At 37.1% G+C, this 27,308-nt stretch overlaps 2 long non-coding RNA genes and 1 pseudogene across 7 annotated transcripts; all 3 read left to right on the top strand.

Moving 5' to 3' along the window:
* The first annotated feature begins 1,774 nt into the window (after positions 1–1,774).
* Positions 1,775–4,106, top strand: LOC147493819 (large ribosomal subunit protein mL101 (rPPR4)-like; annotated as a pseudogene). Its single transcript, XR_015198268.1, has 2 exons — positions 1,775–2,044; positions 2,478–4,106. The product of XR_015198268.1 is annotated as a large ribosomal subunit protein mL101 (rPPR4)-like (transcript).
* An 8,806-nt stretch (positions 4,107–12,912) lies between these two features.
* Positions 12,913–15,305, top strand: LOC147493818 (uncharacterized). 2 transcript variants are annotated; one of them, XR_015198270.1, is made up of 4 exons: positions 12,913–13,068; positions 13,477–13,545; positions 14,407–14,511; positions 15,071–15,305. It is a non-coding gene; the product is annotated as an uncharacterized LOC147493818 (long non-coding RNA). The 2 variants fall into 2 exon arrangements; XR_015198269.1 differs by lacking the exon at positions 15,071–15,305 and having other exon boundaries at positions 14,407–14,687.
* A 4,457-nt stretch (positions 15,306–19,762) lies between these two features.
* LOC147493817 (uncharacterized) lies at positions 19,763–24,623 on the top strand. Of its 4 annotated transcripts, none has more exons than XR_015198273.1 (5): positions 19,763–20,192; positions 20,602–20,670; positions 21,532–21,637; positions 24,040–24,105; positions 24,388–24,623. It is a non-coding gene; the product is annotated as an uncharacterized LOC147493817 (long non-coding RNA). The 4 variants fall into 4 exon arrangements; XR_015198272.1 differs by having other exon boundaries at positions 19,768–20,192; positions 24,070–24,105; XR_015198274.1 differs by lacking the exon at positions 24,040–24,105 and having other exon boundaries at positions 19,771–20,192.
* Positions 24,624–27,308: the final 2,685 nt, after the last annotated feature.

The raw sequence follows: 27,308 nt of genomic DNA, 5'->3' as shown, positions 1-27,308 counted from the left end.
AAAAGCATCGCCTCTAACTCAATGCAACTATGCAAGTCGAACCCAAACTCCAAATCCACATGCCAATCAATGATAAGTGGAGTGCACACAACGACTCCAAATATAAACCAATTTCTCTCATCTCAATGTTGATTTGGAAAATATATTTTTGTACCTTTACTAATTTCTTTTGACTGAGGAGTGTGTTTCACGAAAAAATTGGTTAAAGCCTCGTATACCTAACAATCAACATCTACAAATCTACCAACATCAATTTAACCCAAAAATCACATCTCTACCTATCCACCACATGTCCTTTTCATTTCATTCTACAAATCCGACCAAACACAATGTCGGCATTTTCATAATAAAAAAACCAACCCAAATAAAATTCTCTCTACAAAAAAAGAAAAAAGAAAAAAATTGGTCTTATGTCAAAATCTCCTCCGTTTCACATTTTCCTCCTCATCCTCATTATCAATCCTCTAAAAAAAATCCTCATTATCAATTCGCTACTAGAGTTGGGGGTGCCCATCGTAATGCATGACTACGTAATGGGGGAAATTTCCGCAAATTTATTTCATTATTGTTGGGATAATGGTCTACTTCTTCACATTTATTGTACACGTAGTTATTGATAGATAGAAGAATCATGGTATACATTTTTGTGTATGTGCTAAAGCGTGTTATACATGTTAATACGCGATTGTTGGTTCAAGTAGGCAATAAAATAAGGTATTTGTTACTGACAGACCCCATATTGTGTTGGGCAGACCCCAAAAACAAAAACAATTATTACAAGTGTGTCATTGGTCCCAAAAAGTTATTTTGTGTTGGGCACCTCCCAAACCAACGTGAATTTCCCCTTTTCAACCCTTCTCTTCTCTTCTATTCTCTTCTCTTCCACCATCCTAAATCTTAAACCATAAAAACTATATCCTAACACTAACATTAAACACTAGAATTTGAAATATGCGTGACTAGGTTTGGATATGCATGTATCTGATGGTGAATGAGAAAATTCAAACACCGTGAGTTTAAATGACCGGCTAGGTCGTTCGTTGTGCACACCAAACGGTATGGTCACACCGTCTGGACTGAGTCCAAAACGATGTGTCCATATCGTTTGAGATTTGGACTTAGAAAAATCCCTAACGATATGGCCACACCGTTTGGACTAAGTCCCCAACGATATGGCAACACCGTTTACTGTTTGGGACTTAGTACAAACGGTGTGGCCATATCGTTGGGAACTTAGTCCAAACGGTGTGGTCATATCGTTGGGGACTTAGTCCAAACAGTGTGGCCATATAGTTGGGGATTTTTTTAAGTCCAAATCACAAACAACATGGACACATCGATTTGGACTCGATCGGGCGGTGTGACCGCACCGTTTGATGCCACAACGAGCGACCTGGCGGGTCGTTTAAGCTTTAGGGTGTTGAATTTTCTCATTCAACCATTGCACACATACATATTCAGCCCTAGTGTTTAATGTTAGTGTTAGGATATAGTTTTCATGGTTTAAGATTTAGGATGGTAGAAGATAAGATAATAGAAGAGAAGAGAATGGCTTAAAAAGAGAAATTCACGTTGGTTTGGGAAGTGCCCAACACAAAACAACTTTTTGGGACTAATGGCACACTTGTAATAATTATTTTTTTGTTTTTGGGGTCTGCCCAACACAATATGGGTCCGTCAGTAACATGACCCTAAAATAACCGTAGCGAATTCAAACCTAATTTTTCGTGGATCTGGGCTTTTGTAGGCCCATTATTGCGAAAACAAAAACAGCCCAAAAGAGGAGAAAGACTCGAGTGAAAGAAGAAAAAAGAAAGAAATGGCAGCGGTACATTTTGGGAGAACGAAGAACATAGCGAACAGATCAAAGAAGTATCTAGAAGAAGCATTACACAAAAGATTATTCAGAGAAGGAAGTTCCGATAAAGCCATACGAACTGAATTGAATCAGTTTTTAGATAGTAACAAACGTGTTTATAAATGGGAAGTTGGTATGTCTGTCAAAAAACTCCGCCAACGAAAGCGTTTCGCTCCTGCCTTGAAGGTACATGTTTTATTATTAGGTTTTAGAATATGGAGTGTCGATGAGTGACTTAATGACTTAATGATCAGTTTATGGTGGGGATGGAATAGAATTGTAAAGTGATTCTTGTAATGACTTTTTTGTAATTGCTCTGCTGAAACGATACTTGAGAGTTATACCTTCCTTGTCAATCCACTGCGTATGTGCAAATACTAACTCCGTGACTCAATTGTAGTTGGAATTTATATTTTATCTCTGATCATGGTTTCAGATTTTGACTTTTTTAATTCTTTTCTTATTTGGAACAAGGAAAAGTCTGCCAATGTTAGACTTGTCATTTGATTTTCATGAATGTCTAAATGACTTGTTTAGATGCTAACAATTTCTGCTGTTTCTTTTGAAACGCTGCTTTCCAAGGCACAAGATATGAACTAACAAATCTGGTTCTATGCAGCTTGTGGAATCAATGGCCAAACGTGGCATGAACATGACTGTCAGTGATCAAGCTATCCATCTGGATATTATAGCCAAAACCCGAGGCATACCTGCCGCCGAAAGTTTCTTTGTGGGTCTCCCTGAAGCATCAAAGAATCATCTCTGTTATGGCGCACTTCTCAATTGTTACTGCAAGGAACTAATGACAGAGAAGGCAGAAGCTCTCATGGAAAAGATGAAAGAACTGAGGTTTGATTCAACCTCCATGGCATACAATAGCTTGATGACCCTCTATACTAAAGCTGGTCAGCCAGAAAAGGTCCCAGCCATCATACAAGAAATGAAGGCCAGTAATGTTATGCCAGATTCTTACACATACAATGTCTGGATGAGGGCTCTTGCTGCTGTCAGTGACATCTCTGGGGTTGAGAGGGTCATCGAGGAAATGAGGAGAGATGGTCGAGTTGCTGGAGATTGGACCACATACAGCAACCTAGCATCAATATATGTTGGTGCTGGCATGTTCGAGAAGGCAGAGAGAGCACTCAAAGAGCTAGAAAATAGAAATGCTTGCCGTGATCTGTCCGCTTATCAGTATTTGATTACTTTGTATGGTCGTACTGGGAATCTGCTTGAGGTGCATAGGGTATGGCGGTCCTTGAGGCTGGCATTTCCAAAAATGGCAAACTTGAGCTACCTGAATATGATTCAGGTGCTGGTAAACTTGAAAGGCGTGCCTGGTGCTGAGAAATGTTTCCGTGAATGGGAATCGCAATGGCTCAACCTATGACATTCGGATAGCAAATGCCCTAATTGGAGCTTATGCTAAAGAGGGTTTGCTGGAGAAGGCTGAAACACTCAAGGAGCGTGCCCGTAGGAGTGGAGCAAAACCGAATGTCAAGACTTGGGAGATTTTCATGGATTATCATTTGAAGAAGAGTAACACAAGTTTGGCAGTAGATTGTGTTACCAATGGAATTTCTATTGGGAGGGGGGACGGCAGGAAATGGGTACCACCACAGAATGTGGTCCAGACTTTGATGTCACACTTCGAGCAAGCTAGGGATGTTGAGGGTGCAGAGAGCTTTCTGGAGACTCTAAAAAAGGTTGAGGATGTTTTTGGAGCTGATGTGTTTGAATCACTAATACGCACATATGCAGCTGCTGGAAAGACGAGTCCCTCATTGCGCCGCCGGTTGAAGATGGAAAATGTGGATGTGAGTGAAGCAACTAAGAAGTTGCTTGAGGTGGTTTGTGTTGATTAAGTTTTGCACTAGAAGTCTAGAACACAAAGAGGTCTGTCATTGTCTGACTTAGATGTGCACAAACCGAAAATATTTTGTAGGGGTTACCACATCGCCACATCATACAATGTGGTTCAGGTATAGGCATCTCTACCTTTGTTTGATCCATTACTTTGTTTAATTCATTTGCTCTAGAAGTTAAGTTTCTTATCGGGTAACTATGTTTCTGAGAGTTGGTGAGTAGTTTGCCTTCGGCATAACAGATGGAGAAGAGGATCCATCAGCTGTATTGTTTAGGAGTGAATTTCTTGCAGCGGTTATCATTTGCCACATGCCAGCCCTACTTGTCTTTCCATTTTCCATGACCCTTGGTCCATTTGAGATATTATTTTTATTTTGTTTCTTCTTCCATCTTCAAATACTGGGTTGTAATCAATTTTGGTATGTGAACAACACTCCACTGAATCCAGCACGACACATATAGTTAACGATATATAACGAAATTTCATGAAATTTATAAAAATATGTAACACGTGTGAGGGCGATATATAAAAAAATGTAACACGTCCTGGGAGTAGTAGCAGGTGTGAGTCGAATATTGGTGGTACAGATATAAAAAGTTTACAGGATGTTCCCTTGCCACAGCTTAGTGAATGGAGAGGACTTCTTGATTCTCAACAACAACCAATAAATCCAAGGTTTGTTAAATTTGTTTTATCCTGCCTTTAATCTTCTGTCTAAATGAGATACTAAACGTGTGCATCTTCAGTGCAACTTTTTCAGAGCGAACAAAGAAGTGGAAAGAAGAGCTTGACCAAGAACTTGAGCGAAAACGAGGTAAGTTACTTGTTATCAACGAGATGTTACAACTCTTCTAAGATTTTTTTGTTAAGAGAGATATACGACAGATTATTGAACCACTAGTTATCTATAAAGGGCTTAGTAGAATCAAGAACCTCAATCTGCGTAGATAAGCTTCGTGAGGCTATCTCGTATGTGAAGCTTGGTTTGTTTATGTATAGGTTTCAGTTGACGGGTAAGTCCAGATGGTAATGTTCCGTTTTCGTCCAAGATACTTTTATAGTTTACAATCATTTAATATGATCTGAGGAAATGTGAAGAGTTGCGAGGACGGCCCATAGGCTGCCACATGTACTGCTGCCGTCATTACTTTGTTAGGAAACTATATGACAATATCATATGTTATTTTCATATTTCAAATTCGATTGAGACTGTACTTGTAGATTATGTATGAAATGAAATTATTAATACAATTGAAAAGGTTGTCATTTTTTTTTTTTTTTTTTTTTGCACGCAAGTAAGAAAATTTATTAATGAAAGGAATACAAGTTACATTCTTTTTCATCTAAATTGATAGTAGGTCCTAAAGGGACTTTCTATCTTAGTAACAAAGTCTGGTCTACTAGTGCTCCATACTGAAGTGCCGGGCAATAAGGTGGATCCCTTCCTTGCTGCTGCATCCGCACTAAAGTTGCCTTCTCTCCAAACATGGGATAGCTTCCTGTGTTGTAAAAATGCAATTGCTCGCTTCCATCTCGCTCTAAACATCCATGGAATTGCATTGCCATTGAAGGCCTTTACAGCAGTTTCTGAGTCGGCTTCAATCCAAATGCAACCCCAATTCATCTCCACCTTGAAAAGGTTGTCATACTTGATCAAAGGGTGGAAAAAAGTAATAAAATTTTGAAAAATGAATTGTCACACTGGCTTGCACTGGATACAAACTTTTCTCAACCGTAACGCGTTGAAGCAATTTAACTTGTTAGTTATCCACACGTTAATGATGCTAGTTGGTGTGTTTTCTCAACCCTAACGCGTTGAAGCAATTTAACTTGTTAGTTATCCATATGTTAATGATGCTAGTTGGTGTGTTTGTTCTGTTGCACCTTCTTTTCAAGGTTATGATAGATACATAATTGGTCTATGCAAAGTTGATGCGCCAGGCTGGTGTTGGAGGAAAGACCTTGTCTCCAAAGGATCGAGCTCTAACTTGGCAAAGATCACGGTTTGCATCCCCAGGAAAGTGAATGCACTTATACTTTTATCTTCATGTGCATATGAAGGTCTGTTCCTCGATTGAGAGTCCTATTGGTGTATGTAGCAATATTTTTGGTGCAGAAAGGTTTATGGTTACAGTGGTCGCTAGCCACCATTTCTGCACGAGTAGCAGTCTGCACGGAATGCAACATTCAGATTCCTGGTTGTTGTTAAGCCTTAAGATTACTAAAAATTGAGTTTCACCCTTGTATGATTTTCCTTTATGCAGGTAAGCTTGTGTATGTTATGGCAAGTCTTGAAAAATTTTAAATGTGTTTTCTGGATATATATATATGTGTGTGTGTGTGTGTGTGTGTGTGGCCTGGGTTATAAAATGGATTTGATGTTGTACCGGCCATTCTTTTAAGGAGTTAGTTTGGAACTCCATATATCCCGGAAATGTATGTAATCGTAAGAGTTCGTCTACCACGAGGATATCCCTATAGGGACGCCAGCCGAGACCGTTGGATCTGAGATCTAACGGTCCGAAAATCAAAAACAAACCCATATTCTCTCTTCCTTTTTGTTTTTGATTTTCGGACCGTTAGATCTCGGATCCAATGGTCTCGAAACACTCATCCCTATAGGGATATCCTTGTGGTAGCCCAGATCGTAATCGTAATGGGTTTTGATTCTTATTTTACAGATAATAAGGGAAAATGACAAATAAGGGTAATCGATTGCTCATCTTTTGTAAAACAAAGGACTTTGTGTGAATTTATTTACCATATCAGTTATTGAACAACTGGGCTGACAAAACTTCCCAAAATTATTTTTCGTTTTTCACAATTCAAGCTAGGTTACAGAATGAGCTGAACATGGGTGGTCCAAAATTACACACCCTGCATATCGCGTTTTAAGCTATTTACAACAAACTGTGGTGGTGGTCTCATTCACCAAGCTGAACATAAGGATGTTAAGGAAATAAACATATTCGCATTTACATCATCCCTATGTATATTAGGATTTGCCCACCATTGTTGATTAGCAGCAAGGTTGGTCGCCCATTTAGCAAATGCATCAGCTACAAAATTCACTTCCCTGTAATTCCACAATATCATGTACTCATCCATCATCATAAGCATGTCTTGTATATCGTGTACTAGGGATTCAATAGCCTTCGATACTCTAGTTTCCCTTTCGGAGATAACTTGATGCATATATTTTGAATCTGTTTCAATTATAATTTTATGGAAATTTAAGCACAGTGCAGCTTTGAGTCCAATCCATACAACAGAGAATTCAGCAACCATAGCATCAGCTACTGGAATAGGTAGTGCTGCTCCAAATAAGAAATTTCCATCCTCTCCTCGAAATACACATCCAAAACCTGCAGGTCCAGGAGCACCCAAAGCTGAGCCATCTGTATTTAGTTTGACCCAGTGTTGCCAAGGAGGAGTCCAAGCAATTTAGGTTTCAAAATAGTTAGGTGTGGGTTTCTTCATTAAAACATCATTTCTGATCTTGATCATATCATCAATCAGATTGAATGCTTTAAACATGGATCTAACAGGATCTGCCCTGACCCCGGTGAATCTACTCTCGTTTCTTGCTAACCAAATGTTCCACAATACACTACCCACTTTAGTTAGTAGATTTTCTTTTTCTGGTAATCTCGACACACTTCTTGCTACTTCAACCAACCAGTCATGGAATGAACTTGTTGTTGCTGTGTAAATCAATGGGTGAATATCAACCCCAAACCATAAGGACCGCACAAGTGGACAATGCACGAACAAATAAATATGAGATTCTTTCTCAAATCCACATAGAACACAATATTCATCAGTGGTGAAATGGTGCATGTGAAGGATATCAGCTGTCGAAATTACATACTGCAAACCTTGCCAAATAAAAAACCGTACCTTATATGGGACATTGAGCTTCCACACCTCTTTGAATTCCCATTTCTCATAAACCAAATCTAGATCCACTCGTTCAAGCATCTTATGATAAGCAGATTTAATTGTGCATGATCCATATTTATTTGGGGCCCAAAATCTACTGTCTACTTGTTGATATGTTGAAATGGGAATAGATACAATTCTTTGAGCATAGTCGTGTGGCCATGTAGATCTGATAAGTTATCTATTCCATTCTCTTGTCTCAGGCATGATAATGTTAGCCACTCTATCAACATTACAATTATCAGGCTTACTTAGGAGTGGGATCGGACATGATTTATGCACCTAGCACCCATGCATCCAACCATGCTCTAATAGAAAACCCATTACCAACCTTATAATACCCCGTGTTTTATTCTTTTATTTTTCCTAATAATAATAGATAATAAATAAAATAAAATAGGATAAGTGTTAGTGGAAATAGGAGACGTGGGTTTATGGGGTAAACCCCTCTTCCCTATTTCGGGGGTTTTTTAAAACAGAAAAGAAAAAAAAATAGGGTTGGTAAAAAACAGAGAGTTTTACAGAAAAGAGAGTTTCACAGAGAGGAAAGGGAGAAGAGAAGTTTCTTGCTGGAGATCTTGCTGACAAGCAAATAAGTTCTGTATCGGTGAGTAGATACTTTCAACGATATAAAATGTTACATCTTGAAAAATTCTAAAACACTAATTTACTGCTGAATCATCGTTTTTCTGTCGACTATAAAGGTCGGAAATGTGGTTGTATACGCGTGTTATTGTTTGAACTAAATGGTATAAAACAAAGAATTATATAAGATTGTTAACGCAGAGGAACAGATATATTGTAAACTCGTCATCTAATATTGATGGAAAGTTGAAGATTTATCTTTTTGTTTAATCAGGAATGAAATCGAGTTTCCATTGAATGATATAGTTAATTGTTCTTATATGGACTCAAAACTTATTGCTTGCTGCGAGTGTAAACTGTTTGCCTGGTGAAGTTATATCTTTGCTTTGTTGCTGTCAATTGAATGGTGGTTGTGGTAGTATTTTCCTTGGTTGTTGGTTATTGTCTAGTGAAGAATAGATGGGTTGTTGTTTCCGGGGAATGATGGGTGGATTTGAATGTGTTGGTGTTGTTAAGCCTCGACAGGGTCGTTAATGGCGGAAATATCGCGAGTTTTGATAAGGGAGGAAATCAAGAGCTGATGGTATAGGTAGGTTGGGTTTTCGTGGAGATGAAAACCGATGGGTTTAATAGGGTGCCGAAAGTGGTGGTTGTGGTAGTTCTTTGTGGTATTTGGAGAGTGGGAGAGAGAGGAAGATTAACAGTGAGATTTTTATTTGTTGTTAGGCTTGAGTGTTTTAAGTTTTGGAATTTCATTTATAGGCTTAAGTTATGTTAGATTGGGCCTGGAAAAGACTAAACCCTTTGGGCCTTAGTCTTTGGTGGTTTTGGCAGGTTGACTTTGACTGTTGACCAGGGTTGACTTTGACCAGTTGACCTAGTTTTACCTTTGACCTGACTAAGATTAGGTCTATTATGATAGGTCTAGGGCTATTAGCGTGTTTGGCGTTAGGCTAAGATCTTTATATATATATATATATATATATATATATATATATATATATATATATATATATATATATATATATATATATATATATATATATATATATATATGTGTACATGTATTAAACTATGTGATATATCAGTCTTTTATGATATACGACGCTATGACACTTAGACATCAATCTAATTAATAACGCGTAAAATACATGAAACAAGATACTTCTCCATTCTCTGAAATAATATATGCAATAAAGTTCAATAATGCGTAAACAAATTTACCGCACCCTTTTAGATCTCTCCACGCATCAAGTTTTGGAAATGAGACTTATGACTGAAGATGTCATGTGATAGGTGGACATTTATTGAATGTGCCATAAATGGCCTGTTAGCGTTATAATTGGGTATTCATTGACTGTGCCATGAATGACCTGGGTATTCATTGAATGTGCCATGAATGACTAAATTGTTTGGACTGCCATAGAGAGGAATTAAGGTATTCGCATTGCGGGTTAGTTGTATTCCTTGATTGTACGGGTATGCTTGGACTTGCATTTGAATACCTATAGGATATCTACATATATTATATAAAATTTCTAACTTCTGTTTACATGAGGGTAGGACTTAATAATATTTTGTGCAGGGACGTTGTCCTACCTTTATACAGAAGTGGATATCGGTGAGATTTAATTCAATTTCTAAGTTATTAAGATGAGTTATTATAATGAGTTAATATAATGAAAGTCTTGCTTGGGAAGAAACTATGCCGGTTGAAATGACGGAACTACCTGTCTTCCAAGCTGAGAATGATTAAGATATGGGTACATATAACGTGTTTGTGGGATGATTAAAGTCTGAAAAATGTTTTTATGTTGTTAGTCTACTCATACCAACAAATTCCATTTTTGCTGAACCATGTTTGCTTTGTTTTGGCAACGTGGGTGTGTTCTTGGGAACATAGGTGGAAGGCAGTGGAACCACGACGTTTGATTTGGATTTGTTTCTGGAGCAGTCCGGGAGTTTATTTTTATTAGGTCTGATCTTTTGGAAGTATGTAATAACGTAGTTTCATATTATATGACATAAGAATACGATGTTGAAGACCTAATATTCTTAGAGTTTTATATTGAGGATTTTTGGACGGAAGATCGTCTTTTAATAAAGTGATGAAATTGAGAAATTTAGGAGAAATTTTGTTGTTAAGTTGATTCTTTAATGATGTGGGTTTTCGGTTTTGGAATGAGTTGTATCCACCCCATCATAGCCTGGGTTTTTAATTAGACAATTGAACATACGGATGTTTGAGATATTTATATTTCAAATATTCACTTTGTAATTGTTTAGAAATTCGGGCTGTGATATTTTTGGTATCAGAGCCAAGGTTAGCCTATATTTGGAAGGTCTAGGTGATTCTCGGAATGTGGTGATTGGGTGTGTTTGAGTTTAAGATGTTTGGAGTACTAATAAAAGTCTGTTTTGTTTTAAGGCGATGGCTAGAGATGACAATGACATTACTGGTACTGGAAGTAATATTATATCTGCTGATTTGGGAGCAATATTAACTTAGTTGGTGCAAACTATTCAGAGGGGTCAACATGCTAATCTAGGGGATCCTTTTGCTAGGAGAAACAAGGATTTTGCAACTTTAGGAGGCCAGAAGTTCAAGGGAGAGAAAGGGGCCATTGATGCTGAGAAATGGGTTTCTATGTGTGAGTCCAGTATTTGCTAAGATGCAACTCACCGAGGTCTTGGCGAGAGAGTTGGCTTCTCACCAGTTGGAGGGTCAACTTTATTTTGGTGGAGGTCTATCAAGGATAATGTGGATGTGGGAACTATGACTTGGGAGGATTTCGGGTAAGATTTGAGGGAAGGTTTGTTCCTAATGCTTGTTAAGGAGCAATTAACTGAGAAATTCTTTAATCTGACCCAAGGAGGGAAAACTGTTATAGAGTACGTGACTAAGTTCAATGAACTATCGAGGTATGCTCCTTATCTAGTGGATACCCAAGTAAAGAAGAACCAGAAGTTCATCCGTGGACTAGAGCCATATCTATCGAGTTATTTGATACTCTTTGATTCAGAAACTTTCGTTCGCGTGTTAGATTTGGAATTAAAATATGAACAATTGGATAATAAACCCAAAGATGAGAGGTTTAAAGAGAATGCCCCAAAACAAGTCAGCTTACACCTTATTTCTAGTCAACCACATCAAAGGCAGAGAAAAAGTCGGCATCACCCATATAATAGGCAAACAAGTAAGCATGTGAATAAGGACGTTAGTACTTCGCTAAAGAAATTTGATGGTAATTGTTTGAACTGTGAGGAAGTTGGGCATTCTATTCGAAGATGTTCTAAACCAAATGAACTAGTAGGCAAATGTTATAAATGTGGACATTTGGGACACTATGTGAAGAACTGCACTGGTTAATGTTAGGTATGTTTGAATTTGTTGTTTACTAGTTCCTCTATTGGTACTTAGCATGTAAGAATTTATCGTATGATTATGAAAATAAAATGCTGGTTGTTTTAACGGTTAGTTTCTTATGAAATTTATAATCGAAATTATTCAGCATGTTATAGTGTTGTTTTCCTAACGGAGTTTTCTATTTTAAGTAAGTATTGGCAAAAGAAGAAATTGTTATTTTAAAATTTCATATTTGAGTAAATTGGAATTATCCAAGGAATAAAGAAACCCTTTTGATAAAGGTTGGATTTGAATTTTTTTTTTGATATTGTCCAAGTTATGTATATCGTTGGTGTGTGATCCAATATACATAGCATCTCTCTGTATGCATCGTTGGAGTTTGATCCAGTGTGTATATGTACACCGTTGGAGTGTGGTCCAGTGTGCATACCACACATCGTTGGTGTTTGATCCTATATGATGGTAGAGAGCTAGCTAGTATGCATCGTTGGTGTGTAAACCAGTGTATACTTGCACATCGTTAGTGTGTGAGACAATGTGCATGCATCACATTGTAGGTGTTTGATCCTATGTGATAGTGGACATAGTATAGGTCGTTGATGATATAAATCAGCCTATATAATGTAAAAATTTTATTTTCGAACATGTAGTGTTTGTGAGACACTGAGAGAAATGTTGATATATTTGTAAACACTAAGGTGGTGGATGAAACATATGAGTTTTTAAACGAATAGTTTTGACAGGGAAAATCGATGAAAAGGAAATTATTATATGTATATTTATTGTTAAACGCTTTGGATTAGTTGGGAAATACTAAGAGTGGAATTAACTGCCTCGGTGTGAGAGGAACTACCTTGCCTTCTTAGTATGATTTAACTTGAAGAATATGAGTTTTGCTAAATTGAGAAATAATGAGTTACTTAAGTGTTGGTAATTGAATAAACTAATTACGTTTATTCTTTTGAGTTGTGTATGCTAGCGTATACACATATTTTTTCGGTTCTGTACGTATATTGTAATGATGCAGGGTTTATAGGGGGTTTAATCTTAATTACTTTTGATATTAGTTGTTAATATAATATTTATTTATTTGGAGTGTTAGTATTGCTTAGTTATATATATATTATTTTTTAATAAAGTGTTAGTATAGAAAAAGGGTTTTTTTTTTTAAAGTAGAAAGAAGGGAGGGCTTATTTGCTTAAGTTGGAACAAAGGAAGGGCTTTATAATAAATATGTTATTTGTTTAAGAGTTTTAGTAGATAAACATAAAACCTTTTACGAACAGAGTTTTTTGTTTTAAAAGAAAGCATTTTCGATATTCAAAGAAAGCTTGCGTTTTCAAACAAAAGTTAGAGGGGTTTGGTTTAGAGATGTTTGAATTGAGTTCTCTAGGTGATTAGGGTGGTTTTGGTTTTGATTTGGGTGACGAAATTTAAAGCTTTTAAGTGGTAAGTTGCTGATTTTTCGTCCTCTTTGCTTCTTCTTCTTTTTTTTATCATCTAGTATCGATTTTGAGTAGAATTTATGATTTAAACACTACCCTATCATTATGCTATGAGAACCATACAATATTCTTTAGTTTTTATGTGTTTAGACATGATTTTTCATGGGTTTTTGTTAGGTATTTGTAAAAAACACGAATTTGAAGCTAAGTAGTTGTAATTTTCATTGTGTTAGTTGGTTATATTGAATGGAGGATATGAACAGTAACAGTGGAGTGTATTTCGATTATTGTCGATGGATTTTAAATCTTATAGAGTGTAGTAGTGTTTGGTATTACGGTTAGAAACTAGAGTATTCTTGTAAGTTTAGAGTATGACTATATGATTAATATAAGTTACCAATATTTATTTCAGTGGTTTGGAATGGAAGAGAACTAGTGGTTGCGAGTTAACCGAGGCTTGGGTTTCGGTTGCGAGTAGAAGGTAGGTGGATATTACTTCTCTTAGTCATTTATGAAAAATATATATTGTATGATATTTTTGATGTGATGCGTGTGATTGCTTGGTTGTGCTGTAAAATGATTGGCTATATATGGTATTGGTTTTAGAGATGGAAGTTAGTTGATAGTGTAGCTTGCTATATTTGAGTTATCAATTATGATTACAGGATTGAAGAATGGTAAGTATTGATTAAGGGTGAAAGTAATTTAAATTAGCCGCGGGCTTGTCTTTTAAATTGGCCGCGGGCTTTGTCATTTAAATTGGCCGCGGGCTTGTCTTTTAAATTGGCCGCGGGCTTTGTCATTTAAATTAGCCGCGGGCTTGTCGTTTAAATAGGCCGCGGGCCATTGTCTTTTAAATTGGCCGCGGGCTTTGTCATTTAAATTAGCCGTGGGCTTGTCGTTTAAATAGGTCGCGGGCCATAGTTTATTCTAAATACTTGTATATCGATACTCTGGGATGTTTGGAAGAGGGTTGGTTGCGATTCCTTATATATAGTTCTTTGTATTCGTCCGGCAACAAAGAATTATATTGGATGGTTAAGGAATACATCTCTTAGCGGTTATGGGGTTTCTAATAGATGAAAACCTTCTTAACGTAATCCGGGAAATCCCACATACTTTTCTGGGCATCCATTTATCTATGTAAATTAATTAGAATGTGGTTTGATTTGTGGAATGTACTAAGGTTGTGGTACATATTGCTATAAATGTTAGATTGGTTATTTAAATGTTTAAGTTTATACTAGAATATTATATATATGCGTGAAATGTTTTTATGGTGATTAATAGCAGTTGTATCTTCCTACTGGACTTTTGTTCACCCCCCTATCTCCCTTTTCAGATATAACTGTCGAAGACTGCAGTACGAGTTTAGTGGAGTATGTAGAGTAGCACGAGGAGTAGAGCTTTGGAGTGAAGCTGGTTATAGTTAACATTTTATTTTCATGTATGTATATGTTTGTAGTGTAGTCTATACTTTATCTTTTGGAAAATGTTGTGTATATGTTTTGATGGGATTGTATATATTTGGTTCGCGTTGTATATAGATATGTTTTGGTTTCAAACTATGTAAAGTTATATAACTTGGAAGGATTGATATATGGATATTAGGTTATTTTGATTTGTTCAGGTTATGACAGGTTTAGGTATATGAAATGTTGAATATACAAAGGAAACTCTGCGGATTTTTGAAAAAAAAAAAATATGATGGTTTATTTAATTTGTTAATATTAAAAGTAATCTTATTAACGCCTCGTAATCTTTATGGATTTTGGGGCGTTACAGAATGGTATCGGAGCCCAGTTATTAGATCTTTTGGGCTTGAGTTTAATCGATTGAAAAAAAAAAAAAAATCTGTAAAGATTGTTAAAATAATGTTTTTTTTATATAAAGAAGTTAATGTGATAAAAGTATGCTTGTTTGAATTTGTTTGTGTATTATAATAGGTGTGCTTGTGTGAATTACTTTGTGTAGCATTTTGTTAGTTTATATGTTTTGTTTTGAAGGTACACGATGAGTAATTCACAAGGACATGGGCATGAAGGAGATTCATCCAATCAGAGTCCTGAGGGCACAATGGAGAGAATCTTACAGGTAATGGGTGAAATGAGAGATAATCAAACTCTGATGATGGGACGAATTTCTGGGATTGAGAGGCAACAAAATGAATCTCAAGTTCAGGTTGGGGTACGACCAATCCTTCACTTAACGAGAGAGCTGCCCAAGTTCCACCTATTTTTCCACCTCTGTTATGCAGAGCGATGGCACGTATGACTCCTTATCAAAGGGCAAACCGGAGCCTTACTCGAGATTTTAGGAGGATGCATGCACCATCATTTAAAGGGTCACCTGATCTGAACAAAGCCGAGGAATGGTTGATTCAAACAGAGAAAATACTTTCGAAGCAATGGAGTGTAATGAAACTCGAGAAAGTGACATTGGCTTCTTTCATGCTAGAATTTGGCCCGGCCATTGGTGGAGATCTAGAAAGAATATTAGGGTGAAGTTCCTATGGCTTGGGATAAATTCCAACAGATTTTCCTTGAACAATATGTACCGGAGAGTGCTTTCGAGACAGAAAAACATATGGAGTTCATGAGTTTGGTTCAAGGGAACAAGGCGGTGAAGGAATATGATGGCCCGATTTCACTTTCGGTTGTCACGTTATGCTCCGGACTTGATAGCTCTTGAAGTACAAAAGGCTAAGAAGTATGTGAGAGGCCTTAAGAAGTTTCTAAGGGACCGGATGGCGGGCTTTGAGATAACCAGTTATGCAGATTCTTTTAATAGAGCACAAAGGATAGAGAGAGGATGAAGACATACTGATTGTCCAAGTTTCCAAACAGGTCCAAGTCAACCCGCAACACAACAAGTTTCGAGTGGATATGATCCATCAAAGCGACCAAGAATGTTAACTATGGATCCTAGGCGCAGCAAGTGTATAGGCGTATAACCAGCCTTTCCAAGGTAGGTTTGGATGGCTCCACTTCAAGGTCAGCAAGCACAAAGACCTACAAAGTCGGTTTCACCTTTTAGACCACAAAGGGGCGATCGGCGGTTTGAAGACTTTCCACGCCCACGGTTTCCGTCTCTTCCACCAAAGACTACCACGTCCAATGCAGCAGAGTCGGGGACAGGCTAGTAAACCTCCGGTTACATGTTATGGGTGTGGTGAGACCCGGACACATTCAGAAATTCTGCCCAAAGGGACCGTGATCGGCATGGGGGTCGGACTTCGGTTGACTCGTGGTCGAAAGTGTACTCATTAACTTCAGTGATGCAGGCTTCGATGATGTCATAGAAGGTACGGTGCTCCTTTTAGTACTTTGGTGCATGTTCTTATTGATTCCGGATCTACTCATTCTTTTATTTCTTCCGTGATCGTAAATGCACTAGAGTTAATACCTTTTATTTGGGAAATCGTTATTATTGTCGACTCCTTTGGGGACTAGAAGGATTCCTTTCCAAGTTTGTAAGTCATGCACTATTATGGTAGATAATCATGAGATGAATGTAGATTTGATGTGCTAGAATTGCATGACTTTGATGTCATATTAGGCATGGATTGGTTGTCCGCACATCATGCACATGTTGATTGTTTCTCAAAGACAGTTAGGTTCCATATTCGGGGCAACCTGTTTTCAAGTTTATGGGTAGTAAGTTCTTTTCATTTGTCTCTATTCTAACGTAAGGGTCGAAACGGAAGAGACAATATTCCTTGATGGCTAGTATGGGGAAGAGAAAAGGAGGCACCACAGCCGCATACGATTCCTATTGTTTGTCGGTTTGCCGATGTATTTCACGAAGACTTTGCGGATTACCTCCACAGAGAGCAATAGACTTTGCTATCGATCTTATACCTGGTACTGCTCCTATTAATATGTCTCCTTACCGTATGGCTCCTGTTGAGTTAAAAGAAGTGAAGGCTCAAGTTGATGATTTGTTGAGTAAAGGTTTTATCCGCAATAGCACGTCTCCATGGGGTGCTCCTGTTTTGTTTGTTAAAAAGAAAGATGGATCGATGAGAATGTGTGTTGATTTCAGGAGGTTAAATCTTGTAACCATAAAGAATAAATATCCTCTCCCACGAATAGAAGATTTGTTTGATCAGTTGAAAGGTGCCCGGTTCTTTTCCAAGGTTGATCTACGAAATGGATTTCACCAATTGAGGGTTAGAGAAGGAGATATATCAAAGACAGCTTTCAAGACTCGGTACGGTCACTTTGAGTATCTTGTTATGCCTTTCGGTTTAACCAATGCTCCTGCGGCATTTATGGATTTGATGAATGGTATTTTTCAGAAGCACTTAGATGATTTTGTCATAGTCTTCATAGATGATATTTTGATTTACTCTCGCACACGTGAGGAGCATGACAAGCATCTAGAGATCACACTTCAGATTTTGAGAGAGCACAAGTTGTATGGGAAATTAAGCAAATGTGAGTTTTGGTTGAGCGAAGTCAAGTTCCTTGGGCATGTGGTTTCTGGGGATGGTATATCTGTTGATCCTTCTAAGGTAGAAGCAGTCATTGATTGGCCTAGACCGACGATAATGGGGATTAGAAGTTTCTTGGGGCTTCTTTGGTTATTATCGTTAGATTTGTTGAAGGATTTTCCACTATTTCGGGACCATCGACACGACTTTTCGAAAAAATGAGCCTTTTATCCGGGTGATGAGTGTGAGCAAGCATTTGAAAAGCTAAAGATTAGATTAACCACGGCACCGATCGATAGTGCCGAAGTTCGAAGACGGTTATGTAGTCTATAGTGATGCTTCTGGGAAGGGATTGGGATGTGTATTAATGCAGAATGGTCGAGTGGTTGCTTATGGATCCCGACAATTGAAGAACCACGAGAAGAATTACCCGACTCATGATCTGGAATTGGCCGCCATTGTATTTGCTTTGAAGATATGGAGACACTACCTATATGGGGAGAGATTTGAAGTCTTTTCTGATCACAAGAGTTTGAAATATTTGTTTTCTCAAAAAGACTTGAATATGCGACAAACGCGATGGACCGAGTTCCTTAAGGATTATGATTATATATTGCATTATCATCCTGGGAAGGCAAATGTAGTGGCTGATGCACTAAGTCGTAGAGGTGGATCTGTTCTAGCAGATTTGAAGGTGTGGGAAATGCTTGAAAGCATCACGACTTACAACTTTGTTAATCCTATAGCTGATGATACAGTTTATGTGGCACAAATGATAATCCAGCCCACCTTGACTCAAAGAATTATGGATGTACAAGTAACAAGTCCGGATTTTGTGGAGTTTAGTCACAAAGCTTCTAGTGTTGATATACCTGACTGGGCATTCCATAGTGATGGTAGTTTGCGTTTCAGAAATCGAATTTGGGTGCCTACTGATGTTCACTTGAGAACTGATATTATGGATGAAGCACACAAAACCAGATACACTATCCATCCTGGGGGTACAAAAATGCACAAAGACCTTCGTAGGCATTTCTGGTGGCCGGGCATGAAAAGAGAAATAGCGGAATATATTAGTAGATGTTTAGTTTGCCAACAGGTTAAAGCTGAGCATCAACGATCAGCAGGGCTTCTACAACCGCTTCCTATTCGAATGGAAATGGGAATGTATTTCCATGGATTTTGTTACTGAGGTTTGCGAAGACCAAGAAGGGTCATGATTCTATTTGGGTAGTTGTGGATCGGTTAACAAAGGCAGCACACTTTCTACCTACTCGGGTGGATTTCTCACTTGATAAACTCGATTGCATTGTATGTTCAGGAGATTGTGAGACTACATGGTGTCCCTTTGTCAATCAGGTCCGATAGGGATCCAAAATTTACTTCACGGTTTTGGATTAGTGCGATAAAGCTCTTGGCACAAGACTGGATTTCAAGATCGCATATCATCCACAAACGGATGGGCAAGTCGAGCGTGTTATCTGAGATACTTGAGGATATGTTGCGGTTGTGTGTACTTGATTTTGGGGGTAACGGGAAGAACACCCGCCACTTGTAGAGTTTGCTTATAATAATAGCTTCGGGCTAGTATAGGCATGGCACCTTTTGAAGCATTGTATGGAAGACCGATGCGGATCTCCTATTTGTTGGAATGAGGATAATGTTTGGTTGGGCGGATTTGATACAAGAAACCAGAGAAAAAGTAAAGTCGATAGTGGATCGCTTTGCGAGTTGCAGTAGTAGGCGAAAAGCCAGAAGCTACGCAGATAATCGGCGCCCATTGAGTTTTGAGGTTGGCGACTTTGTTTTTCTTAAAGTTTCACCTCGCAGGGGAATTTTCAGATTTGGCTTGAAAGGAAACTAGCACCAAGGTTTTGCGGGGCCATTTCTATCATTCAGAAAGTTGGACCGGTAGCTTATCGTTTGGAATTGCCGAGTCAACTTCAAAAAGTACACAATGTTTTCATGTATCCATGCTTGAAAGTATTATCCGGATCCTTCACATGTGATAGACTGGGAGTCCTTGCAGTTAGAAACAGATGTTTCCTATGAAGAAGGGCCAGTACAAGTGCTTGACCGTAGAGAAAAGATATTACGTTCTCGGGTTATTCCTTTGGTGAAAATCTTGTGGAGGCACCATAATGTTGAAGAAGCCACTTGGGAAAAAGAAGCAGATATGCAAGCACAATATCCGGAGCTTTTCGCTAATGAGGTAGGTTGGAAATTTCGAGGACGAAATTCTATAAGTTGGGGAGAATGTAATGATGCAAGGTTTATAGGGGGTTTAATCTTAATTACTTTTGATATTAGTTGTTAATATAATATTTATTTATTTGGAGTGTTAGTATTGCTTAGTTATATATATATTATTTTTTAATAAAGTGTTAGTATAGAAAAAGGGTTTTTTTTTAAAGTAGAAAGAAGGGAGGGCTTATTTGCTTAAGTTGGAACAAAGGAAGGGCTTTATAATAAATATGTTATTTGTTTAAGAGTTTTAGTAGATAAACATAAAAACCTTTTACAGAAACAGAGTTTTTTGTTTTAAAAGAAAGCATTTTCGATATTCAAAGAAAGCTTGCGTTTTCAAACAAAAGTTAGAGGGGTTTGGTTTAGAGATGTTTGAATTGAGTTCTCTAGGTGATTAGGGTGGTTTTGGTTTTGATTTGGGTGACGAAATTTAAAGCTTTTAAGTGGTAAGTTGCTGATTTTTCGTCCTCTTTGCTTCTTCTTCTTTTTTTTATCATCTAGTATCGATTTTGAGTAGAATTTATGATTTAAACACTACCCTATCATTATGCTATGAGAACCATACAATATTCTTTAGTTTTTATGTGTTTAGACATGATTTTTCATGGGTTTTTGTTAGGTATTTGTAAAAAAACACGAATTTGAAGCTAAGTAGTTGTAATTTTCATTGTGTTAGTTGGTTATATTGAATGGAGGATATGAACAGTAACAGTGGAGTGTATTTCGATTATTGTCGATGGATTTTAAATCTTATAGAGTGTAGTAGTGTTTGGTATTACGGTTAGAAACTAGAGTATTCTTGTAAGTTTAGAGTATGACTATATGATTAATATAAGTTACCAATATTTATTTCAGTGGTTTGGAATGGAAGAGAACTAGTGGTTGCGAGTTAACCGAGGCTTGGGTTTCGGTTGCGAGTAGAAGGTAGGTGGATATTACTTCTCTTAGTCATTTATGAAAAATATATATTGTATGATATTTTTGATGTGATGCGTGTGATTGCTTGGTTGTGCTGTAAAATGATTGGCTATATATGGTATTGGTTTTAGAGATGGAAGTTAGTTGATAGTGTAGCTTGCTATATTTGAGTTATCAATTATGATTACAGGATTGAAGAATGGTAAGTATTGATTAAGGGTGAAAGTAATTTAAATTAGCCGCGGGCTTGTCTTTTAAATTGGCCGCGGGCTTTGTCATTTAAATTGGCCGCGGGCTTGTCTTTTAAATTGGCCGCGGGCTTTGTCATTTAAATTAGCCCTTGGGCTTGTCGTTTAAATAGGCCGCAGGCCATTGTCTTTTAAATTGGCCGCGGGCTTTGTCATTTAAATTAGCCGTGGGCTTGTCGTTTAAATAGGTCGCGGGCCATAGTTTATTCTAAATACTTGTATATCGATACTCTGGGATGTTTGGAAGAGGGTTGGTTGCGATTCCTTATATATAGTTCTTTGTATTCGTCCGGCAACAAAGAATTATATTGGATGGTTAAGGAATACATCTCTTAGCGGTTATGGGGTTTCTAATAGATGAAAACCTTCTTAACGTAATCCGGGAAATCCCACATACTTTTAAGGCATCCATTTATCTATGTAAATTAATTAGAATGTGGTTTGATTTGTGGAATGTACTAAGGTTGTGGTACATATTGCTATAAATGTTAGATTGGTTATTTAAATGTTTAAGTTTATACTAGAATATTATATATATGCGTGAAATGTTTTTATGGTGATTAATAGCAGTTGTATCTTCCTACTGGACTTTTGTTCACCCCCCTATCTCCCTTTTCAGATATAACTGTCGAAGACTGCAGTACGAGTTTAGTGGAGTATGTAGAGCAAAGACGAGGAGTAGAGCTTTGGAGTGAAGTCGGTTATAGTTAACCTTTTATTTTCATGTATGTATATGTTTGTAGTGTAGTCTATACTTTATCTTTTGGAAAATGTTGTGTATATGTTTTGATGGGATTGTATATATTTGGTTCGCGTTGTATATAGATATGTTTTGGTTTTCAAACTATGTAAAGTTATATAACTTGGAAGGATTGATATATAGATATTAGGTTATTTTGATTTGTTCAGGTTATGACAGGTTTAGGTATATGAAATGTTGAATATACAAAGGAAACTCTGCCGGATTTTTGAAAAAAAAATATGATGGTTTATTTAATTTGTTAATATTAAAAGTAATCTTATTAACGCCTCGTAATCTTTATGGATTTTGGGGCGTTACATATATAGACACACTTTCAAATAATGTGATTTGCATACTAGTATGCCTATCTATATGATATTGTATGTGTGTATTCCTTTTAAGGTGTGTATAAGTCTCATTTCTAATATTGGTTTACTATGATCATTGGGTGCAAGCTGTAAATGATGTGTTTAATTTAATCTCCCTACTGACATGTTATACATTATTACTTAAAGTTTAGTTGTTAGGATATAATCTGTTAACTGTATACTCTATAAAGATTTATTGGTTGACGTACTGTTTGTTTGGTTAATCTACACTCTACCTTGAATCTCGGGACGAAATCCTTTTAAGGTGTGTATATTATAACAGATTATAACACCCCGTGTTTTATTCTTTTATTTTTCCTAATAATAATAATAATGGATAATAGATAAAATAAAATAGGATAAGTGTTAGTGAAAATAGGAGTGGGTTTATGGGATAAACCCTCTTCCCTATTTCGGGGGTTTTTAAAAACAGAAAAGAAAAAAAAATAGGGTTGGTAAAAAACAGAGAGTTTTACAGAGACGAAAGGGAGAAGATAAGTTTCTTGCTGGAGATCTTGCTGACAAGCAAATAAGTTATGTATCGGTGAGTAGATACTTTCAACGATATAAAATGTTACATTTTGAAAAATTCTAAAACACTGATTTACTGCTGAATCATCGTTTTTCTGTCGACTGTAAAGGTCGGAAATGTGGTTGTATACGTGTGTGATTGTTTGAACTAAATGGTATAAAACAAAGAATTATATAAGATTCGCAGAGGAACAAATATACTGTAAACTCGTCATCTGATATCGATGGAAAGTTGAAGATTTATCTTTTTGTTTAACTAGGAATGAAATCGAGTTTCCATTGAATGACATAGTTAATTGTTCTTATATGGACTCAAAACTTATTGCTTGCTGCGAGTGTAAACTGTTTGCCTGATGAAGTTATATCTTTGCTTTGTTGTTGTCGATTGAATGGTGGTTGTGGTGGTATTTTCCTTGGTTGTTGGTTATTGTCTAGTGAAGAATAGATGGGTTGTTGTTGCCGGGGAATGATGGGTGGATTTGAATGTATTGGTGTTGTTAAGCTTCGACAGGGTCGTTAATGGCAGAAATATCGCGAGTTTTGATAAGGGAGGAAATCGAGAGTTGATGGTATAGGTAGGTTGGGTTTTTCGTGGGGATGAAAACCGATGGGTTTAATAGGGGTGTCGAGTGGTGGTTGTGGTGGTTCTTTGTGGCGTTGAGGCTATTTGGAGAGTGGGAGAGAAAGGAAGATGAACAATGAGATTTTTATTTGTTGTTGGGCTTGAGTGTTTTAAGTTTTGGAATTTCATTTATGGGCTTAAGTTATGTTAGATTGGGCCTGGAAAAGACTAAACCCTTTGGGCCTTAGTCTTTGGTGGTTTTGGCAGGTTGACTTTGACTGTTGACCAGGGTTGACTTTGACATAGTTTGACCTTTGACCTGACTAAGATTAGGTCTATTATGATAGGTTTAGGGCTATTAGCGTGTAGTGCTTGGCGTTAGGCTAAGATCAGTATATATATATATATATATATATATATATATATATATATATATATATATATATATATATACATGTGTACGTGTATTAAACTATGTAATATATCGGTCTTTTATGATATATTAATTTTATAACACTTAGACATCAATCTAATTAATAACGCGTAAAATACATGAAACAAGATACTTTTCCGTTCTCTCAAATAATATATGCAATAAAGTTCAATAATGCGTAAACAAATTTACCGCACCCTTTTAGACCTCTCAACGCATCAAGTTTTGGAAATGAGACTTATGACTGAAGATGTCATGTGATAGGTGGCATTTATTGAATGTGCCATAAATGGTCTGTTAGCGTTATAATTGGGTATTCATTGAATGTGTCATGAATGACTAGATTGTTTGGACTACCCTAGAGAGAAACTAAGGTATTCGCCTTACGGGTTAGTTGTATTCCTTGATTGTACGGGTGTGCTTGGACTTGCATTTGAATACCTATAAGATATCTACATATGTTATATAAAATTTCTAACTTATGTTTACAGGAGGGTATGATATAATAATATTTTGTGCAGGGATGCTGTCCTACCCTTATACAGAAGTGGATATCGGTAAGATTTAATTCAATTACTATGTTATTAAGATGAGTTATTATAATGAGTTAATAGAATGAAAGTCTTGCTTGAGAAGAAACTATGCCAGTTGAAATGACGGAACTACCTGTCTTCCAAACTGAGAATGATTAAGATATGGGTACATATAACGTGTTTGTGAGATGATTAAAGTCTGGAAAATGTTTTTATGTTGTTAGTCTACTCATACCAGCAAATTCCATTTTTGCTAACCCTTGTTTGCTTTGTTTTGGCAACGTGAATGTGTTATTGGGAACATAGGTGGAAGGCAGTGGAACCACATCGTTTGATTTGGATTTGTTTCTGGAGCAGTCTGGGAGTTTTTTTTTTTTTATTAGGTCTGATCTTTTTGGAAGTATGTAATAACGTAGTTTCATATTTATATGACATGAGAATATGATGTTGAAGACCTATTATTCTTAGAGTTTTATATTGAGGATTTTTGGACGGAAGATCGTCTTTTAATAAAGTGATGAAATTGAGAAATTTAGGAGAAATTTTGTTGTTAAGTTGATTCTTTAATGATGTGGGTTTTCGGTTTTGGTATGAGTTGTATCCACCTCGTCATAGTCTGGGTTTTTAGACAATTGAACATAAAGATGTTTGAGATATTTATATTTCAAATATTCATTTTGTAATTGTTTAGAAATTTGGACTGTGACAAACTTTCCAATTAATACTTAGTACCAACAGTGATCTCAAATAATGCATTACCTTCCAACACTTGGATGCATTAGTTCGTAAAGAAGCTCACATAAAAGCACCATATGGAAAATACTTATGCTTCATTTGCTTAGCATAAGGTTGCTGGCGTCAGTAACTCCCATGCCTTTTTTCCCAGCAGTGCCAAATTCTACATCTGAATATCTTTGATGCCCAATCCACATGTTTTTGTTGGGGAGCGAGCTAAGTCCCATGAAAAATAGTGAAGTTTCCTTTCTCCTACTTCATGTCCCCAAAGAAAAGCCTTTCTAACCATATCAATATCATCAATGACTGTAGCAGGTAAACTGTACACAGACCATGACATGTGAAGGAAGTGCAGATAACACAGAGTTAATAAGGGTCAACCTTCCTCCTTTTGAGAGCAAATTTGACTTCCAACTGGCAAGACGAACTTGGAATCTTTCCATTAAAGGCTGAAAATGATCGTGCACCTCTCTCCCCAAAATTGATGGCACCCTAAATAGCGGGGGAAAATTCACGGTGCATGGTATCTTTAGAACTTTGTAAATCATCCTAACAAATCGGGGTGCATTTTCTTATGATGAATCAAGCTGACTTTCCTCTGTTGATGCTTTTAGCCCTGATGCTTGACAATACAACTTTAACAAATTGTTGATCTCATAAGCTTGTGGTAACTCCATTTTCCCAAAATGATCACATCATCAAAGATACATCAAGTGTGTGAGCGGGTCATTATTCGAGCTATCTTTAAACCGAGAGCCACGCCTTTTGTTGACACTTGAGTAGGTTAAGAGAAAGCACTTCAGTACACAGGATAAATAGGTAGGGTGACAGAAGATCACCCTGCCTAAGACCCCTAGATGGTTTGAAATAACCAAAAGGCGTACCATTCAACATGATAAAAAAATAAGTACTCTGGACACATAACATAATTCTATCAATCCAAGCAGTGGAAAAGCCAAATCTACTCAAAACTTCTTTCAAGAAAGGCCATTCAATTTTATCATATGCTTTGTGCATGTCTAGTTTCAACGCAAAGAATTTTTTCTGTTGATTAGCCCGACTTCGTATTGTGTGGAAAGCCTCATGAGCCAAGAGAACATTGTCATGCAAAGAGCGGTGGGGCAGAAAAGCGGATTGGTGGGGAGAAATCAGTTTCTATAGAAAAGGTCTCATATGACCAACGATTATCTTAGCAATGATTTTATAACTAACATTTGCTAAGCTAATTGACTGAAAATGTTCTGGGAGAGTTGGGTATTTTATTTTTTGGGATGAGTAAAATATTCGAATGATTTAGGTCTTTCGAGAAAGTGCCATACTGAAAGAAATCTTTCACCAGTTCCACAGTCTTTGGTCCCATTTCCGCTCAGAAAGTTTTGTAAAAAATAGTATAAAACCCATCAGGACCTGGGGCTTTTAATGACCCTATGTCTTTTAATGCTTTGAGAATCTCATTATCTGAAACTGAATGCATAAGTTGAGCATTATCATCTACACTGATTAAATTAGGTATCACCTGCATAAGATTCTTTGGCATTTCAGGTGTTGATGTGGACATCAAGTGCCCAAAGAAGTCCACAAGCTGCTCACCTATATCCTCCCTTGCTGTGACAATTGTGCCATCCGGTTTTAAAGAATATTAATTGAAGTTCTATGTCTTATTCGAACTACCACCGCATGAAAACAATTTGTATTGAGTTCACCCATTTTCCTCCAGTCAAAGTGTGCCTTCTAAGCCCAATGGATTTCTTGTCTCTTCAAAATCTGATTATATTCCATCAACAAATCTTTCTCTTCTCGCAAATCCTGTTCAGATGGCCTTGCAACCATGGCAAAGTTTTGCTGCAACTGATTTAACTACTCGTCAATTTGTTTCAACTTTGTCCCTATGTGCCCAAAATGAGTGTGATTCCAATGGATAAGTAAGTGTCGACAATACGCCAGCTTCCGACAAAAGGTATATGAAGGCAAGCCATTAAACAACTGATTCATTGCACGCTGTACAACATCTTGGCAAGTTGGATCAGACAACCACATTGCTTCAAATCGGAAAGGGCGTTTCAATTTTTGGTAATATGGTTTAAATCTGAACACAAAAAATTTATGATCGGAATCTATTGTGGGTATATGAAAAATCTTCGCTTCAGGGAACCGAATTCTCCAGGGTGCATTGCATAGTGCTCTATCAATCGAAAGTAAAGACCCTGCTTGTTCCTTGTTCCTTCAATTTATCCATTGTAATGTGGTGCTTCTTTAATAATAGTAAAAGAGCAAGACTCATGCTATGGGAAGATTTAAAGCTTATGAATAGTTCCATCCTCTCTCCATGGATACTAATGGGTGACTTTAATAATGAGAGAATAGATGGTAAAGTTGTACACCCTAGAGAGATAGCTCCTTTTGCCAAGGTTATTACTCAAGCAAATTTGTCTGATTTGAAGTCAACTGGAAACTTCTTCACATGGACAATTTTTGGTGAAGTAAGAAGAAAA

The sequence above is a fragment of the Coptis chinensis genome, chromosome 6, assembly GCF_015680905.1.
Source record: "Coptis chinensis isolate HL-2020 chromosome 6, ASM1568090v1, whole genome shotgun sequence".
Classification (NCBI taxonomy): domain Eukaryota; kingdom Viridiplantae; phylum Streptophyta; class Magnoliopsida; order Ranunculales; family Ranunculaceae; genus Coptis; species Coptis chinensis.
Note: the sequence above shows the minus strand (reverse complement) of the source record. Positions and strands in the feature narration are given on the sequence as shown.